This window comes from Aulonocara stuartgranti, assembly GCF_965226115.1.
Source record: "Aulonocara stuartgranti genome assembly, chromosome: 9".
NCBI lineage: Eukaryota > Metazoa > Chordata > Actinopteri > Cichliformes > Cichlidae > Aulonocara > Aulonocara stuartgranti.
Window position 1 is genome coordinate 27,816,254 of NC_138960.1, and position 18,926 is coordinate 27,835,179.

Consider the following 18,926-nt stretch of genomic DNA (forward strand, 5'->3'; position numbering starts at 1 on the left):
ATTTTATTTTGTGATGTGATTTGAGCGCAGGTGCAACCCAACAGGCCCCAAACGTTCCTGGCAGCAAGTAAAAATGAAATATAAAAATATAGTCCAAACAGGTAAGGTGTAATTGTATTATGAGCCATAGTGCTCGGTCTGTTTGTCCGATGTAAATCAATTGCAGTTAGAGGCTACATTAATTTTCTTTCTGTAAGCACTTATTGAAATTATCTGAGCACATTACAAGTACATATTTGCTTACTCTGTATGCTCAAATGTGACCCGTTATAGCCAACAGAAAAAAAAGCGGAGGCCTGAAAAACAGGTGGAGGTCCTCCACCACCACCACTCACAGAGGCTGAGCAGTTGGCTTCCACATTTGTGATAATGTTGGCAGCATCACATATGATCTTCACAGTGCAGAGAACACAAATTAGCATCCATTACTATAATGAAATAATTTGTTAGTTTGAAATGCTACAGGGAACTATGTACCTGCACATTAATGCTGTGGAAAGACTTCCTGTTCACATGGTCTCCTTCATTTACTGAAGGAGCAATGATTGGAATGTGAGTGCCATCTATACAGCCAATCATGCCTGGGAACCGTGAAAATAAATGTAACATTTAAGTAGTAGTTCAAATATCACCACATCATGAATTAAGTTTTGTTCATCCTGATACCTGCAATTTTGTGGAATCCCTCTTTGATAAATCTTGTGGGTCTATGACCGGGGAACACCACAAACGAGTACAGGAGACGTTTCAGTGCAACTGTAACATTCCTGACTGCCCAACAGACGGTAGCCTTGGAAACGTGCTCAGCGTCACCAATATTATACAGAAAGCTCCCGTTTGCAAAAAAACCGAAGTGCAATACAAATAATATGTACAGAACTGAGAGAATGTCCGCGATGTGTCACATGAGCAATATTAGGCCTGAGGATGTTATTCAAATAAATTATAGATTGTGCTGAAAAACGGTAACGTTCACACAGGAAATCATCAGGAAATGATAAAATGTCCGAACGCGCTCTAATCACTCTCTCCCGGCGGAGAGAATTTGGGCTTCAACATCTACTGGCTCTTCAAGGAAGGGGCACGCCATGTCTGACACTTCCTACAGTCAGGTTTCTGACAAAGAGGCGGAGAAGGTCAGGGTTAGTTGAAGTAAACCTGCTAGGGGGCAGGTTAGCTTCACGGAGTGTGTCGTCATAGTAACTCACTCAGAATTAATCTAAACTCGCTTTGTGAAACCGAAAACCCAGAGTTTTCGTTAACTCAGGGTTTACTTACTCAGAGTTTGCACTAAACCGGCTTCCTGAAATAGGGCCCTGGTTGCTGGACTGTGCTATCATGCTGCAAAGAGCCAAAGTTGTATTAGCAGTTTCTCTTCTGCGCAATAAAAATAAAAGTGATGTCCACTCCTCAAAAACTGCACCATTGTTCTGCTCCACCATTTACGTCTTACTTGTTTTTTGGCTCCTCTTAGCTAGCTTCACTTTGTTTTTCATGTTTGATGTAAAGATCGTAAACAAAGAACATGCTAATGCTAATAGCTTCTATTGGTCCCTCTCACACTCCACTAGCCTGGTTTAAATCATACCTATCTGACCGCACTCAGTTCATTCAATTAAAATCCTTCACTTCTCAGCTTTCTCCTTTATCCACTGGGGTGCCCCAGGGATCTGTCCTCGGGCCCCTTCTTTTCATCATCTACCTTCTTCCACTCGGACATATTTTTCGTAAATATAATATTCAGTTCCACTGCTACGCCGATGACACCCAGCTCTATCTCTCTACCAAACCTGACTCTACTCTTCCTCCACCCTCCCTCATCCTCTGTCTAGCTGAACTTAATTCTTGGTTCTCCTCCAACTTTCTTAAACTCAACAGCAATAAATCGGAACTTCTCCTGGTCGGCACTAAACGACTGCTATCCAGAATTAACAATTTCTCTCTCACCATCAATAACTCGCTGGTCCCTATCTCTCCCTCTGTGAAAAGCTTGGGTGTCATTCTCGATAGCACATTATCCTTTAACTCACATATCAATAATATTACACGTGCAGCATATTTCCAACTCCGTAACATTAATCGCCTCCGCCCCTTCCTCACACCTCACGCCACTGCCATTCTCATCCATAATCTTGTTATCTCTAAAATTGACTACTGCAACTCATTATTATTTGGCCTTACACAAAAATCTATCAACAAGCTCCAACGTGTCCAGAACTCTGCTGCCCGTATTATTACTAGGACTTCTTCTACCCACCACATCTCCCCAATCCTGAAGCAACTTCACTGGCTCCCGGTCAAATTTCGCATCCATTTTAAAATAATTCTGTATACATTCAAGGCTATTCATTCTCTCTCTCCACCGTACCTCTCTGACTTATTACAGATGAAGCTCCCATCCCGCTGCCTCAGATCTTCATCTTCTCTTTCTCTCTCTGTTCCCTCTGCTCCTCTGATCACAATGGGAGGGAGGGCCTTTAGCTGCTCTGCCCCTCGACTTTGGAATTCCCTACCCCCGGACCTCAGAAATATTAGTTCATTCTCTCTTTTTAAGTCCACCCTCAAAACTCATCTGTTTAAAATTGCCTATTCTTAAATTTCTGTATGTTTTAACTTTTATCTTCTTATTTCCAGTTTTTATCTGTTGTACAGTGTCCTTGGGTGCTTTGAAAGGCGCTATTTAAATAAAATGTATTATTATTATTATTATTATTATTATTATTATTATTATTATTATTATTATTATTATTATTAATAAACATTGCTAATGATAGCGAACATGGTAAATCACGTAGCTCATGCTGAGCTCCAAGCTGCTCCTAATAGCAGGTGAGCTCCACTGGTGTCTGTGTGAATGGTGGTGGTGGGGGAACAAAACAAAACATATTTTTAAGTGCCATAGAACGGCTAAGGTAAAAAGGCACAGATAGTTCACTATTTAAACCTTACATCAGCATTTTAGCACTCTCACTGTAATAGGTACTCTATGCTGGCATGCTGACATCAGCATTTAGTTCAAAGCACAGCCTCAGACCTGGGCTCTCTTTGTTTCAAATGCAGATACGTTGTTAAACTACACTTTATTTCTATGTGTGGATGATCCAATGCGTGTGTTACCCTTTACTCCCATACATCTCTGCCACAAAAGATTTCTTATTTCTAGTATTTTTTACCAGTGAGCATCATAGCGGATAAACTTCATACAGAATTTGGAATCGCTATTTGTTCTCTTACTCACTCACTGCAGACCTCACTTTAGAGCAGCTTTGATCAAGTGCAGCTTCAGTGGAGTTTTTCATCTTGAGATGACTCTACACAAGCAATTAAGGCTGAACTCATCAAACAAAGCAATCGCCTATGTTGCCGGAGTAAACATATGTCCTTAACCTGTAGTTCATAAAACTCGCACTGAAGGCTAATCGCAGGTAATTTAGCAGAGAAAATTGTCTATGTTGTAAATGCACAACATTGGATGACAGGAGCACCAATTGCTGATCATTAAATATTTAGTTATGTCGTGGGTCACCATAAATGGGCAGCACAACGTGACCGCCACGTGGGAGGCATTTAAGACTGAAATATAAGAGACCACTTAATGTGTTGGGAATATTTTGATCATCATAAAGGCTGTGCCCAGAGGGAAGGTGCATGTACACTAACTCCCCCTCATTTATTTGAAGAGTTAATGCATCTGACAGGTACAAATGGCCTTCATTATTCTTGTTTTCCCAGTTAGAAATGATTTTCTGGTTATTGCAGTAAAGGTGAAAACCAGAGTTTCCCAATTCAGTGATCAAAGGCAGTGAATCTGAAGTAGTAGACCTCTGGCTGGTGCAATGAACCTGCCTGAATAAGAAGATAAGAAAAGAGGGTTTTGTATTTTATTAAGCATTGCGAAGGTTAAGTGTGCTCAGATCCATTTGGATTCATTTGTTAGATTAAATGCACCTGAAGTTATGTTGTAAGTACTGCAAATGTTGAATTTTAGTGGGGTCTCCAGCTTGAATTGTCCTACCTGATCGATCAAACCAACAGAGAAAGCAAGCTTGCCTGTGAAAAAAAATAATAGAGAAAATTATTGATAAGTAAAAAACCCCAAAATGTTTGAGATGCTGAATATGGCACAGACATTTGTGGATATTTTATCAGGTAGAAGGAATAACCTAAAAAACTCCAAACTCATTCATCCTTCTCCGGCTGTTCTTTTTCATTGTGGAGCTGCAGTTTAGCCCAAATGTTATTCAGCTCCACTCTCAGAGTCATCACCTCCAACTTGCGCTCCTCGGTGCCTTTCACTCCGTGTAATTCGCAAGTCCACAGCATCTAATCTGGTTTGTTGCTCTGAGGCTGTCGACAGAAAAGCAAGGACAGTTCGTATCACATTTAAATTTAATCATGGTAAACAGTAGAGGTTATGGAAGTCTGAAAGCTTATTAAAAAAACATGCTAATCATTAAAGGATAATGCTAGCATGCTTTGTAAATTCTAATGTAATTTATGCAAAAGACTTTGAATTGATCAGAAAGTGTTGGGCTTTAATGCAATTACAATTTATCTGTGATAAAAATGATGAAGAGTAAAGACATCTCAAAGTTTACTTTAGTAAATATAAAATTATGCAATATATGGTGCCGTGCAAAATTTTTGTCCCACCGCTGATTCCTTTCTATCCGGTCGTTAAGTCTGACGTCACTAGCCGTGTCTGGGCCTAAACTCCGCTGCAGGTCCATATATCAAACGATCACTATGGCATTACTGAGAGTTGAAAAACTGTCTAAAGTCTTCCATCTTTAATAAAATGATCAGCGTTCTGCTCTACCAGGTGTAACAATTGAGTTTAACATCCAGGCATCCATGAAAACGGAATTTATGACATTTAATGGAGTTAGATGTTAGCAGGAAGTTAGCTCGCTAGCTTCTATCTAAATGCAATATAGCATGTCCTGACTGCGGGGTTTTGGAAACAAATTAAAACGTACAGCTCTGTTATCACTTCCAACATAAATGAAGACAGAAAACTAAACAGCAGTGACGTTTGTAGGGTTACTGAAGTTTGGCTAGCTGGTATATAATGATGTGCTACGTGACCGCTAGCGACACAGCTATGTTAGCATAATATAAACAAGCTAAATTTTTTTCCACTCGATAAAAGTTACCGTGAGTGTTCTCAGTGGTCAGGAACAAATGTAATCGCATGGCAGGATGCTGTAAAAGGACTAAACTTCAGCCAGGAGAACAACTGAGATAATCCATCCACAATACGAGGTTAGTCATTCATATACTGCTGCATGGGCTGGGCTGTAGTTACATCCTAAGGTTTTAAAAACTGAGCTTAAATAAATGATTAGCGGTAATAAAAGCCGAGGGAGGTCAACAGTGATCACTGACTGTTTTAGAAGCTTTGAGATTAAATAGAAGAAAATACATAACATTAAACATGTTAACAACACAAAAGCCATATTAAACGCAGACTACTTTAGGCCCAGAAGTAGGATTCGTCACGTCATCACTTAACGACCGGATTGTGTTTTGAAGGATCCAGACTTTCTTGTAATGTGTTAAAGTGGTCTTGCAACAGATCATTGGCTGCTTTTTCACCAACTTTCAGTCCAGTCCTTTTCTTTGAAACACTTGAGACTCACTTATGAAACTTGCAATAATAGAAAAGGCACTAACTTAAGTGAACAAGTGTTGTGTCTACACATGACAGAGAACTTAGCAAAGAACCAATTTGAAAATGTATCTTTAGGCACTTTGTTACTACAAGGCAATTCCCAAAAAGCTATTAGTTGGCATATCTTTGCATGGTGTGCAATGTGAACAATTCTTCTGTAATCTATGCCAGATTACACAAGAAATAGTCCAAAAACTGGAGTGAAGAATCTACATTTGGAGAGACGTACAACAGTGAGTATCTGCAGCCATGTGTAAAACACGGCAGAGGGTCTGTCATGTGTAGGGTTGCATCTCAGCCAGTTTTTGAATGTGTTGAAGAATAAAGATGGTCATACCAAACATTAACTTTCAAGCTTGTTAGAATTGAACAAACTGATTTTTGCCTTATTTACTGTATTTCCATGCATCCTTTCACACGTTTAAATAAATCACTACACTTATTTCCAGTTTTCCTAGAAAAACATAAAGAAATGATGAAATAATGTCCCTTCATCACAAATTAACCCAAAGCTTTGTGCTCGTCATTCATACTGGTTTGTTGTAGTTGAGTGAAAACATGAGATGAGTCTTTGTATCTCTTACTCCTTTCTCCACATCCTCTATATTATTATCTTTGGAGCTGCACTTGAGTCTCAGTGGTACTCAATACTGCTATAAAAATGGCCAATTCTTTGCTCTGATTGCTTAGGTCTCCCTCACTGGCTGCCACTCTCTGTTCAACAGAGTGTGGCAGCCAGTGCTTCTGCTGATAGCACTAAAATTGTAAAGAGGGAAAAAAGCACGAGTCGCTGTTATGCATTCAACAGCTACTCAACAAAATCCAATCTATTGTAAATACAACCATAACAAATCTAATGAAAATATTCAAAGCATAGCCTCAAGCAAAATTCATCTGTGGCATGCCTGAAATGAAATATTTGAATCAATATTTCAAAATACACACACACACACAGCATTGGAAGCCATAAAAAAGGATGCCTTTAAACCAAAACTTCAAACAAACTCAGACTGACTTTGTGGAAACCATTTGAGCTTTTACATCCAAATGTCTTGTATTCCACTGCAAAGCTGACGGTTATGAAGCGAGAAATGTACCCATACGCCCGTGAACCACTGTGGATATTATTTCTGCATTCACAAAGTCAGGATCTCATTTATTGTCATCCTCAGAAGAATAAGCAATTCTCCAGTGTTGTTATGATTCATCTGTTCATAATATTCCTGGCAGAGCTTGTGAGATGTACCATACCCTCAACCTTTGTGTGTACTTTGTCATGTTTTGAATATTTTTAATAATAGTGCTAGGAATAGCCCTTTCATTTGGTTTTGGATACGGTTAATACTCTTCAATAATTTCAAGTAATGTGGCCATGTTTCACTGGTGCCATTCACAAAATAAACGGAAATGCTCCATGGCTACACTATGGGTTTTTTGGGTTGTTTTTTTTTTTTTTTTTTTACACATTTCAATGTGGTAGCCCGGCCGTCTAAAACAGCAACTACCTGGACATCAGCTAGATACCTAACTTGCTAATTTGTACTAAACACAAACTGGAGATGAGGAATTTCAGCAAACTGCATCCCAGCTTCAGAAAAACAACACAGAAAGATGATGGTCTGGTTACATATCATTCCTCAGCCACAAGTGGGTTCGTCACAGCCGATCACTCATCTGGATGTTTCTCAGCCAAGATGAGTCCAGAATATACTCAGTAGCTCTGACACTAAAATCAATTGTACCACATCTTTACTGCATTTACCATGAGCTACAGCACTAAAACCACCTGCCTCATATCATATGGTTTCCCCTCATTCTGCCAAAACAGCCCAGAGACAATGAAGCGCAGATATGGCACATTTTGGAGGTGTCCTGTGGTCTGGGATGATTGCTGTGGGGGCAGAAACTCCACAGATGCTCAATTAGATTGTGATCTGGGGTTTGGAGACTGGATCAGTGCCATGAGTTTTTGTTCTGTTCCTGTAGCCATAGTTCGGCATTTTTTCATTTATTTTTTTGCTGTTTAGTGGAGTGCATTGTCCTCTAGATGGAAGCTGCTGCCATCGGGGTGTGCTGTTGCTATTGGGGGTGTTCAGCGTCAGCATCCAAGGTTTACCAGACGATCATCTAAGGTTGTAGCTGATTGGTGTATGGACTAAACCATTGTACAACATGTGGCACCCTAATTTTTAATCATATATATTTTTCATTTAATAAGACAAATGGGCTCTCTCGTTTTTTTAAATTGGTATTAGGACATACAATTTCTTAAATGGAAAAATCTTAGCATTTAGCTATTGCACTCATTACAAAGCTGAAAAATTACTGCATACAGACCCTCATTCGTTTTCTCCTGCTCAGTCATCTTCTTCCCAGCAACCAGCAGCTCCTTTTCTCTGCTCATCTACCTTCTTCAACAAATCACCTAGCTCAGCTGTGAGAAGAAGCACTTTGCTTCTCTTTATCTTTGCCTGAACCTCTTAGTTTGTCATTCTGGTTTCAGGCTCCTCAGCTCTACCCTCAGCTGCACATTCACAGTCCCCAGATCATACATCATGTCTCTCAGCATTTGTATCTCAACCCAGATCGCTTCAGTGGACAAATCTGCACCATTGCTGTAGTCATGCAGAAGAACAGCAACACCTGAGCTACTAAAACTAAACGAACTAAACAACTGGTCGACTGTTTTTTCAAAAACTGTCTGCTCAGAGATAAAATGCGGTATTTCCTATGGCCTTCAATGTGCTGAATTAAAAATCAGACAATTAAAACAGCGGTCTGGCTTCTGTTTATTTAAGCACTTTGAGTGCTCAGATAGAGCAGAAAAGCCCAATATACAGTAACAACCACTCCGTTCACCACTTATTTATTAGATAGTTGAGTTTTAATCAGAAATACCGAGCCTATCTGTTTATGGCAGCTTCATGTAATATTTCACTTTTTGTCATTAGTGTATATAACAAGGTTAAAAATCTAAAAAAATTTAAAGTGAAGCTTAAAATGAAATGTTATATTAGTAGGCACAGTTCTATCTCAATTGTGTCCTGGTGGGATATTCACATGGCTGCATGTCTATCTGTCGATGTCTCCACAACAAAACCTGTTTGTTTATTGAACTAAGTTTGATTTTATTTTATTTATATACCACCAAAATCATAATTTCAGTTGCCCCAAGGTGCTTTATTATTTTTTTTGTAAGATGAAGACCCTAAAAAAATACAGAGAAAACCCGAAAAATTAGACGACCCCCTATGAGCAAGCACTTGGCAACAGTGGGGAGGAACTGCCAGAAGCCTATGTCTATTGCACCATAACTAAGGGAAGTTTCAGGGTCATCTGATCCAGCCCGAACTATGATTTTTAAGCCTAATCTTAAAAGTAGAGAGGGTGTCTGTCTCCTGAATCCAGCTGTGGAGCTGGTTCCACAGAACAAAGACAGAAAGATGAAACGTCTGCCTCCCATTGTACTTTCAAATATTCAGAGAACCACAAGTAAACCAGCAGTCTGAGAGCGAAGTGTTCTACTGAGGTGATATGGTACTGTGAGGTCTTAAAGATAAGATTATTCAGGACCCTGTATGTGAGGAGCAGGATTCAGTGAAGTCAGTGAAGAGAAGCCAGTATGGAAAAAATATGCTCTTCCCTTCTTGTCCATGTCAGTACTCTCGCTGCAGCATTTTGGATCAACTGAAGGCTTTTCAGGGAGTTTTTAGGACATGCTGATGATAACGAATTACGATAGTCCATCCTAGCAGTAATAAATCCATGAACTAGTTTTTCAGCATCACTCTGAGACAGGATGTTTCTAAATTTAGAGATATTATGAAAATACAAGAAAGCAGTCCTACACATTTGTTTAATATGCACATTGAGGAACATATCTTGGTCAAAAATAAGTCCAAGATCCCTCACAGTGTTACCGGAGGTCACGGTGATCAAGAGTAGGTATCTGGTTAGACGCCATGTTTGTAAGATTTTTAGGGCGACTACAATAACCTCAGTTTTATCTGAATTTGGAAGCAGGAAATTAGAGGTTGTGGAGGTTTTTAAGTGTTTAACAATGTGGCACTAATACTGGAACTGCAAAGGTCACATTCATTTCACAGGTGCAAGTTCTAAAAGTCATAGTCGTTTCAACAGAGTGATTCTTTAATCTCCTAAGACCCGAACTCTTTCATGGCATTCGTTTTTTATTTCTCTTTGCTTTTTGGGCTGATTGGGACCTGATGAACTTAAAAATAAAGAATTACCAGATTTTTTTTTTACCTGATTTTTGTTTCTGAGAAAAATGAGATCCACGTATTTAGTATTTAGTATGTATAGCGCTTTACTAGTCCCTAAGGACCCCAAAGCGTATGAGGACATTCGTTTTAAATTTCGATAGAACAGTGGCAGTATAATGTCCTCGTATGTGGATATCAGGCCCTTGTAGAGCAACATTTTGTATTTTGATCTAGACAACCCAAAATGTGATGTTCACATATGTGGACACCAGGTCCTAGGAGGTTAAGTAACTTGTAACTTTACTTTGCAATGTTACAGATGTTCTGCTACTAGGAAGCTCAAATCCAAGGTCAGAATAGAAGTCAAAAGGTCAGCAAACATAATATCAAAACTGCATTTCTTACATGATACAGTTGCAGTTCATGTTAGGCCAAAACTGGATGGATAGTTCAGGAAGAGTGTCCGTCTGCTGAAAATGAACACCTACTCTCATTTAGGAGATATTTACCGAAATTCAAGGACAAAATTAATTTCGGCCACTTCTGGTTTTAATAAAGAACATTTGGTCTTAGAACTGACACAACAGCAGTATCATCAAAACAGGAGCCGGCCAACGCATCCTTTTCAGTTTCAGTAACCAAAGATTTGTAACAATTTGTTTCAGAAGCATTTTGGCTGTAAATCAGTGTTATCAGAGTAATGAGTAACTCATGTCCATCCAATCTGCTATCTGTAGCTGAACAGCTGCAGAGGGAAAGTTTAAAAGTGTGTGCTCAGTCAATTACACTTTCACAGAATAAAATCAACATAACTGGCGATTTAAAAATTAATCTCTCTCTGAGGGTTCGCTAAAGAGGACGCTGATGGATGAAGCTATGATATCATATTGCTTGATTCTGACACATAAGATATGTTTTTACAAGAAAAAAAATATCTATATAAAGATGTTTTTCAATAAAGTTTTGAATGTGTCGACTGCACTGAGTTATTCTTGCTTAATCAAAATGATCCAACTCAGATTAAAACTCTAGAAAACTGGAGCCATCTCATATCTATTATCTTTCTTTAGAGCAGAACAAGGCTCAGAGCATGTACTCTCACGCTCACACAGTTTCTTCTATGAAAAGTCTCATATCTCATATTGCTTTGTGTGTTTGTGGGGATTGTAGCTGCCAAAACAAATGTGCAGTAAATTACATTTCCTTAGATGTTTTAGTTGCTGATAATATAAATTCGTCAAATACAGTAAAATGCACAGTATCTCCGTACATGTACTTGTGTTTAGTAACTTTAAGACAAATGTCTTGTCATGACATCATGTCAGATTTCAGCCCTGGGAATGTAAATTCTCTCCCATTAAATATGTTGGATTTAATCTGACTTTTTCTCACATCATCTATCAGTGACCTAGTTTCTTTTTCAGATAAGACCGATTGCTTTTTTACCATTTTTCCCGAAAAATCCTCCAAACTTCTATTTTGTGGTATGAAAAATACAAAACTTCAGGTTCTGCTAACAAATGTCCACTATCATACAAGAGGGGGAAAAAAATGATTAATTTTTTTCGATATTTTTTCATTCCATTACAGCATCTGCTGCCCTGCTGGTTTGCTTTTTGGCTGTGGATGATTATGCACGGTGAGTGTGTGACTGAAATCATGAAGTCTGACAGCTGCAGGTTAGCCTACGATTTTAACAAAAGTCATGAAGCGTGTGGGAGTGCTGGCTGAAGACGTATTGCTGTGAAAGCTCTTGGGGTGTGATATTAAAGGGTTTTTTATTTATTTATTTATTTACTTATTTTGTGACACATATTTCCAGACACTGGTAAAAAAGGAGAGGGACTGCGGCATTATCTGTGAAATGCACGTGTTAAACCAGGATGAAGCCAGAATCTTCTTTAACGCCACTGGTATGACTGTTTGCGTAATTAGCTTCAAGTGTCATTGCTCGTTTTTACCTGTTGGGCTCACCAGATGGCTGGAGATCATTCACAGTGTCAGGTAAGTTGTCCATCCCAGACAGTTATTATCTTTTCGATGCTATATTCTCTGAGGGGCATCTTTAAATGTTTACTGTTCATTACAGTCCCCTGCTTGGTAAATCCATCACCTGGTGCCTCCAAGGCTTAAATGAACTGAACGAGGGTTTTCAAATATTATTTGACCCGGGTCTCAGTCTCGGCTATGGGAGCATGAAGCAGCATAGCTGATATCTCATTAGGGATGGACTAGAGGTCAGGGTGAAAAACACTGCACTCGTCACCTGCGGGATGACAAATGAAGCCCTTCATGAGCCACAGGACGGGAGGAGATGGGAGAAAGAGAGAGAAGGGAAAGTCAGAGCATGAGAAATCGACAGATGGGAGATGACAGCGAAAGATACAAGCAAGAGAAACTCAAGACTGACTCTTGTTATTTGTCTCTCCTGGTGCTGTAACATCTTTCATTTTTACATATTAAGTTTTGTTCTGTTTTAGCACCATTTTCACAAATGTACAATAGAAGCACGAGCTTCCCCTAAGGCATGGTTTGTCTGTTTGATTAATGAAAGCACTCGACATAGGCAGCTGAACACTTAAGGGATTCGTGCTCATAAGAAAATTGATTACCTTTAACTAGAAAACAATGGCGAATAGGGAAGCGTAATGACTGGGCCCCTGTTTTTAGCTTCAAGATCATTACAGGAAATCAGTCCAGGTAAAGTAATCACAATGTTTTGTAAAGCTCTGATATTAATGGTTCTTATAAGTGCATGTAAAACATCACTAAAAATACTTTCTTCTTTCGGCAGAGTAATTACTTGCATCATACAACAAAATAAAACACTAATACCACGGAGATGAGAGTCTAGCCCTGTACGGCTTTCAAACTTCCAAAGTTTGCAGTCACGTTGGAAAAATAAGGCACTTGGATCTTAAACTTTCAATCACATAAGCTGTTTAGGGGATTAATCAGTGTTAATTTGCAGAGCGGTTTCAGAAGCAACCAGTAACTCATCTTTCTCTAGCTCTTTACCTTACCGGGTCGTACAATTAGAATCAGGCTGTCCTGGATTAAACCAGCCCTTCTTTTCCCCACCTCATTAGACCCATCCGCTCTGCTAATGGACCTTGTGATGAGCTATTGATCTACAGCAAGGTGTCTGAGGAGCTAAGTGTGAGGGCTAAAAGCAAAACACTAAAAAAGAAGAAGAAAAAATAAAATATTCTCCAAAGTAATGTAGGAGGCATTTTAATAAGGTTATTAATAAAAGGTTTGCCCAGGTTACACCACTTAAAATCTGAGCTAATTTTTTGAAAACCGGGACCTTTGAATCCACACAAAGGAAACAGAAGCAAAGCAAGCTCTTCATCGCTTTCATCACCACTGACTTTATTCGCTCAAATTATGCCAGTCTCTAGACTTTATCAGCATTAGCTAACTGTCATGTAAGTCAGGACATTTCTAAAAAGCACCTCCATATCCAGCTGACCTTAATCCCTTTTTCTTAATCTGATTTGTTTTAAAGAGGATATATTCAGATTTTGGCAAAGTTTCCATTTTTAGAGTGCACAGTACTGTGCAAAAGTCTTGAGCCAACCCCTTTTCTTTATATTTGTTTTAAGTGATTTTGATCAATAGTTCTCCAGGCTTTCTGAAGGTCTCTGAGCTTTTCTTTGGACATTGGCTACTTTTACTGTCATTTTCAGTCTAATCCTTGGACCTGACCATTTTCAGATGAATGTTTTTTTACTTTTTATCATTTTTCAAGCTACTTAACAATGACTGATGAATCATTCAAGCATTAAAAAGGCACCTAACAAGGAATGGACCAGTGTTGTGTCTAAACACAACAGATAACTTAGCAAGTAATTAAATTGCATCTTTAGGCTCTTTATTACTAGCCTTTCATAAAAACATATAATTTGTTCCCATTTCTTCAGTTTAATCTATGAAAATGACAAAGATAATTCTCTTTGACAGGCATAAAAATAATGTTTTTGCAACAACAAGATGAGTCACTATGAGGCATCGGCGTAACTTTGTGCTGAACATTGGGGGGGTCAAGAGCTCAGTCTAAATAAATAAATACATCTTCGTAAATTCCCAGATGATTAAAAATGCAAGTATTTTGCTGGTAATAACTGAAACGTGTAAAGAAAATCAACAGCCAATTTATGCAAGGTAATTCATAATTTTATTGGGGGGGGGTTATACTGGTTGGGTCTGTTTATTGGGGGGGGGGGGGGTCATAGCCCCCTAACCCCCTGGAAATTACGCCCCTGCTATGAGGCTTTAGCTGCAAAAATGATGCGCAGTGTGTCCTTAAAAAAACGAACAAGTGAGAACCTGAACCTGAGTGATACGTCTGGACCTTTTGCTGGAGCCTCATCAGAAAGTCTCAGTGAGCGCAGACCTCAATATTATTGAAACAGTGTGGGCTCATCTTTAGAGAGAACAAAAAAAAAGGCAGCCAACATCCAAAGAAGAGCTTTGAATGTCCTTCAAGAAGCCTGGAGAACTATTCCTGAAGACTACTTAAAGAAGTAATAATAATGTGTATGTGTTAGTCCCCGTAGGAAAATTACTCCTCTGCATTTAAGCCACCAGTGCAGCGCCCGGGGAGCAGTGTGTAGGGACAGTACCTTGCTCAGGGGTACCTCAGGGTAGCTGTTCAGTGACCGACTTACCTACTGAGCTATCCCTGCCCCAAGCTTACCACAATGCATGCTGGCAGTGAAGGAGGAGGGCTGTGGTTGGACTGCAACCGGTGATTTGATAAATTTTTTTAAATGATTACAGGTAAAAAAAAAAAAAAAAAAAAGATCATTAAAAAAATGAAACAGTGCTGGCGGCCGCTGTCTGTCCTCTGAGCAAAGCTGGATTTCAACCAGAAAAGTTGTTAGACGCAGCGCTGCTGGGGTTTAACGAAGCACCATCCACCTACAATCACCACACTGTGTGTGTGTGTCAAAGTACGAACAGCTGTGTGGCGTAGGAGCAGCTCCTACTGCTTCAGGTTCCAGACATGCTGCTCTCTTATGTGTGTGGATTTTTTGTTAAAAACTAATTGAACAAGACTTTTTTTGTCAAATCTGACAACCCTACTCCAAACAACCTGAACAAAACAAAACTGGCCACGTGAAGGTAAAGGTCACGACGTGTGTAAAGGTTAATGTTAATCGATCATTAACCCTTCCACGAATGCTTGTTTGTCAACATGTCCTTTCCCCTTTTCTCCAAATAAATGGCGATTAATTTAACCTTTAACAACCTTAAAAGGAAAAAATTTGAATCAAATACCATCAAGAAAGTGCCTTACTCTGTGAAACTCCTCCTCGGCTTTGTGATATTGGCTATTAGTGATGAGGTTTTTCATTTCCGGGAGAGGATCAGATGAATTACGGGGCAGAGTGAGTGATGATGGTAATTAGGATTTGGTTGTCCTTTCTCAACCTCTGCTCTTCAACCTTCTTCAGGACCTGTGAGGACTTTTTTCTCTCTTGGGCCACTTCTGAATGAAAGATTAATAACATCCATCAAAAGGTAATTATTAATAAGACTTCAGACTTGTATGAACTGTCATCCTGGAGGAGAAGACTGATATTTTTTGATTATTCCATGCGAGGCTGTTTACAGCCTTTCATCTATCAACAGACGAGAATAAAATAAGCAGTTTTGTGTTATACGCAGCCTGTAATTATTCCGAATTTCATCGATTTACTTTATATCCAGCTTGGCCAGACTTCCCACAGGTTATTGATACAGATATCCTGGCTCCAATTTGATTCTAGTGGTTCAAACACAGCTCTATTATATTTCCTACAGTTCTCCATTTATTCATTGTGTGCTTTCCCTGCTGCTCAGGAAGATTTGCAAGGCAGTAGAATTTGATCCCTCCCAGAACAAATTGAGATGTACTGTACTTGCAGCGCTCAGCAGTAGGGCTATCCAGCAGCTCAGAGAAGCCATGTTGTGCTGACTTGACTTGAGCGCTCACCTCAGTGCGTGTGCCTACACAATGGAGCTTCACTTCCATGTTTTTGTGCAAAGACTTGTGCATGTGTGTAAGTCTTGTGTCTGTATTGATATGCTTTTGAGTTTACAGGGTACATTTAAAAAAATAAAAAAAACACCTGATGTAAGTGTGGCTCTGCATAAATACACTTTTATGGATGCAAAAAATGAGGGAAGCCATTATTCAGCTGCTAACCGCGGAGACGTTTAGTGCCTGAAAAATCCGACACCGGTATCTCACAGCTTTTCTCCCAGACAGTGAAAGCAGTGGGCAGGCTAAATCTGGATTTTAGACACATAAACACCTCTGAGAGTCAGCCAGGGGCCTCGGAGTTCATAGATTTGATGTTGTGAAGCCCTCTCCACCCCCTCCCCACACTCTATCTCATATACACCATCAGGCTGTTTCTCAGCCTCCTTCCCAGCGTCCCTCTCCTTCTTTCTCCTGTCCTCCCTGCTCACCTTTTCTCATGATTAGATTGACTGGCTTTGTTTTGGGCCCTGCAGCTCGGGGCTAAAGAACCACTATGAAGGGGAATTGCCTTTAAACAAGATGAGGTTTGTCTCAGCTTGTCAGCCCTCGGTTTAAACCACAGGGTATTCAGAGTGCATTGCAGCACATCGCCTCTATGCGTTATCTCTGGCCTCTGGCCAGTTGAGGTAGGTCAGTTCTCTCCGGTTTACTATTTTTTGCCTTTATTTGTACCGCATGACCGCTGTGGCGAGATCAATCAGTGGACGAAACTGAGACAAAATTAAAATAATCTATAATCTATACTGGTGGCAAATTCAAAATCAAAGCACACGATCAACAGCGTCTGATGCTGATGTGGCAGTGGGTTATCCTGAGGGTTCTTCTTGTATGACCGTTATGAGCGTCATGGTGAGGAATGGATGCACTTACAGAGCGAATAACACAGCAGTATGTCAGTGGATTTATGCTTACAGTTGCCTCGCAGGCAAAGCGCCACTACCTTCTTCCTTTCTATTTTTTCCCTTACCCCTTGGCTTGTTTCCTTGGGATTCATATCAATTTGTCCTCATTTTGCCTCGTCCTGTGGTAGCGGTGTGAAAGCTGAGATGCAGACATGGAAAGAAGATGTGTGTGTATCTCTGTGTGTTTTTGTTTGTGTCAGGCGGAGGGAGAAAGAGCTCCGAGGAGAAAGGAAAAGAAAAAGTGAAGCAGTGGCGAAGGTGGCAGGTGGAGGGAGGTAGTCTGGGTTTCTTTCCATGTCACAGGAAGAGTGTCTGGCCTGTAACAAAATGCCAAGCAAATGAGGACGGATCAGGGGGCCGAGCGTAAGCCTCTCTGAGCCCCCATTACTGAGTGCAGAAGACGGATGGGAGTGCTCTTTGTGAGAGAGAGAAAAGAAACACATTAATACACACCCTCGTGTGTACATTGGTTTCAAGGACACTGTCATCTACACAAACACACAAATATACACCGCATACAGTGGAACAGAGATGGGAAGAAATGGAGATGGATAGGAGATAAATTACTACAGTCCTTGGAGAGTACACAAACAGAATAAAACTCTCGATTGACGATGTATATCTAAAGTCATCAGGCAGAAAATAAAAGCTTGAACGAGATATTCACATAACCCAGCAAACGTCTTACTACTAATATCAGTGGGCTTTGTTCATTTCCAGATTGCAACTCATCTGCATCCATTACTGTACCTAATCATGATGAATGGCAAAAGATAATGTGATAAATTTTTATCTTGAAATTTTAAATAGTCATTTGGCATCTCGTCACACGCGAGCATGCAGATTGTTTGCTTGACTCCGTGTCGCCTTTCAAGCAATTCACATCAAAAACACAACAAATGATTTCCTCCCAGGCTTCCCTAACGACTGCAAAGTGTAACTTTATGGGCCGTGACTAAAACTCTTTTTATTATTAATGTTTCTGGTCAATGGTTTCCATCAAAAGGAGAATAGAGGAGCAGAAGCAGCTGAACGAGCGAGATTTATGGAGCAACCCTGGCAGTAGTGGGCTCATATCAAACGGCACGACAGCAATCAAGCCTTTTACAATGGCTGAACATCAGGCGGTTCTCACAGGGTAATACAATACCCATATCACCCCTGCTGAGGGGAAAAGAGGTCAGCAAGGTTTCAGCTTATTCACTGACTATTCTAAAGCACTTATACCAACTGCTGTTTATATCAAGTTTTAATGGACGCACACAAAGCCTTACATCAGTTCAAATCAGTGAGGTGGTAACTACAAAGCTACACTTGAACAACTGCACATTAACTTATAATTTCATAATGCATCTTCCACCATAAAAATTAAACACAAACTCTCTAGTTGCTTTCCTCCCGCCCCCTAAATAACTTCTCACCTAAACCTCTCAGAACCACAGGTAACGGCTTAGACCAACGAGGACACTTGAACCATTAAACTCAAAAGCATAAAGTATGTACTGTAATTTTTCACATCTAACATTGAGCACAGAATTTCATGTGAAAAGACGTCACATTTTACATTTGTATAAATGCGCCGAATTTTACCTTTCTGTAAAGAAGGTTTGATGCACATGGTGCACTCAGCTGTAAACAAACTAAAGGCTGGATGGAAGATATATTTTCTGAACACAAAACCAGCACTCTGGCACTTTATGCTTCCATTTTCACATATTTGTAAAAAGCAACAGGACAAGCTGCCTATTACTGACCACATGTTGAAGTAGTGTGTATGAAGCTGCACTAAGAGTATAAGCAGACTTGTCCTTTGATGCCTTGATGTCACATATATCAGCGTCCCCCAACCTTTTTTGCGCCACGGACCGGTTTATGCCCGACAATATTTTCACGGACCGGCCTTTAAGCTGTCGCGGATAAATACAACAAAATAAAACTAGTACCGGTACCGAAAAAAAGAAGATTTATTCATAACACACGTGAAAAGACCCAGGAAAACAGAGTTAACGATAAAAACGATAACAAAATAACGCTGAAAACCGATAAAAACCCTGAAAATCACATATTTCACACCTGAGCCTCAACTCTCGCGG

The 18,926-nt window shown here is 39.8% G+C and overlaps 1 long non-coding RNA gene across 3 annotated transcripts in view; it reads right to left on the reverse strand.

The window, feature by feature from the left end:
- Nucleotides 1-3,443: 3,443 nt before the first annotated feature.
- Nucleotides 3,444-18,926, reverse strand: part of LOC309714249 — a 239,549-nt gene continuing 224,066 nt past the window's right edge. For 2 of the 3 annotated variants that reach the window (XR_014278857.1, XR_014278858.1), the window contains exons 2-4: nucleotides 4,164-4,347; nucleotides 3,949-4,050; nucleotides 3,444-3,846 (exon numbers count right to left, since the gene is read on the reverse strand). This is a non-coding gene — a long non-coding RNA (uncharacterized lncRNA). Of the gene's footprint in view, nucleotides 3,847-3,948; nucleotides 4,051-4,163; nucleotides 4,348-4,653; nucleotides 4,675-18,926 lie in introns of those variants that run through there. The other variant, XR_014278859.1, reaches the window with a different exon arrangement.